The sequence below is a fragment of the Tupaia chinensis genome, unplaced genomic scaffold (genome assembly GCF_000334495.1).
Source record: "Tupaia chinensis unplaced genomic scaffold, TupChi_1.0 Scaffold147500_1, whole genome shotgun sequence".
Lineage (NCBI taxonomy): Eukaryota > Metazoa > Chordata > Mammalia > Scandentia > Tupaiidae > Tupaia > Tupaia belangeri.
In genome coordinates this window covers 1,436,046-1,437,616 of record NW_006207351.1, presented here as the reverse complement: position 1 = coordinate 1,437,616, position 1,571 = coordinate 1,436,046, and positions in this window count along the sequence as shown.

Here is a 1,571-nt window from a genome sequence, read left to right as displayed (position 1 = left end):
CGGCGCCCCCGGCGAGCGCGGCGATGGCGGCGTGACCCCGGACTCCCTGTGGCTCAGCAGCACTGCACCCCCGGCCATGGCGACAGCAGTGTGACCCCGGACTCCCTGTGGCTCAGCAGCACTGCACCCCCAGCCAGTGCATAGACAGCATCGTGACCCGGGACTCCCCTTGGCTCCACCAGCACCGCACCCCCAGCCAGTGCGCAGATGACAGTGTGACCCCGGGCCTCCCTGTGGCCTCAGCGTCATAGAGCTCGGTTTCGACGCTGCCGTCCACCCCGCGAGCAGCTCCGTGAAGGCCACACAGCCCGCCCTCTGCAGAAACCTTGCCTTGGCCAGCTCCTGACACCGACAGCTCGTCGCTGGGGCTTTGGTTGGCTTAATGTCCCCGCAGATGCCCACATGACCAACGTCTCTGAGCATGACGCTCAGCCCTTAATGTGGATTTTGTTAAGAACTGTGTGCTTGTTTATCCGAACTCCCAGGCAGGCCGAGGGCGGCCGGAGTTGCTGTGGCAGGACACGCCAGATGGCAGATCCCTAGGAGAGCCGGCAGGGCGGGGCAGGCAGGAGGGGGCAAGGATGGTGGCGGGGCGAGGCTGAGAGCAGGCTTGCTCTGGGGGTGTGAGGCAGGACTGTGGTGAGGGCTCCTCCCTTAAAGGCCCTGTCCCAGGGCCCTGCCCCTCACCTGCTTGTCTCCCGCGTCCTTGTCCGTCTCCTGTGCCCACACGGTGCTGGGGAAACCCCTGCTCAGCCTGGTCGCAGTTAGACGGGGCTTGGCTAGAACTTGGGGTTAAGTGACAGAACACCCCACGAAACTGGCCCAAATGACGGGGAAATGCCACTGACACCCCAGGCTTCGGGTGCGGCTGCTCCAGGCAGTCCAGCAAGTCTTTCCCCCCGGGTCCCGGACATGGCGCCGCGCTCAGGGTGCCCATGTGAGGCACCGGCTCACTCCGCTCAGGTCTGAGCACAAGTGCAGCTGGGAGGGCCTCTCTCCCAGTGTCACCTGGGGTCCCAGGCCTACCCCGGCTCCTCCTGAGCTTCTGGGACCAGTGGGAAGAAGGGCTGCCAGGGATGGGAGGGTGACCAGACCAGGAGAGGTGCCAGCTGCCACCACAGGCCTCGAGGTGACGAGACGGGCTTGTCCCCTTCCTCCAGGCAGGGCACGTGGCCCCGTCCCACCTTGTACTCCCAGCCGACAGCACCGCACAGACCGGGGACGGGCGGGTGCAGCCTGGTGCTGTCCCGGTCCAGGACTCCAGGCCTGCGGGTGGGCAGGACGGGGTGGGGGGCACAGGGTGAAGGCGTGGGTGACGGGACGCCCACCTCACAGGAGCAGTGCAGGCCCCCGGGCAGGCCTTCTGGCCAGCCTGTCCGATGTGTCCAGCCTGCATGGCTTCCCCCCCCCGCTTGTCCGATGGGCCCAGCCTGCATGGCTTCCCCAGAAGGCCACTGCCGGCCGTGGCAGCACCCCGGCAGCCGTGTTCGCTGGCAGGCTCAGTGGGGAGGAGCCAGCACCTCGGGTGCACGGTTTGCAGTCACAGCAGCCGCCGTGTTTCCGGACAGAAT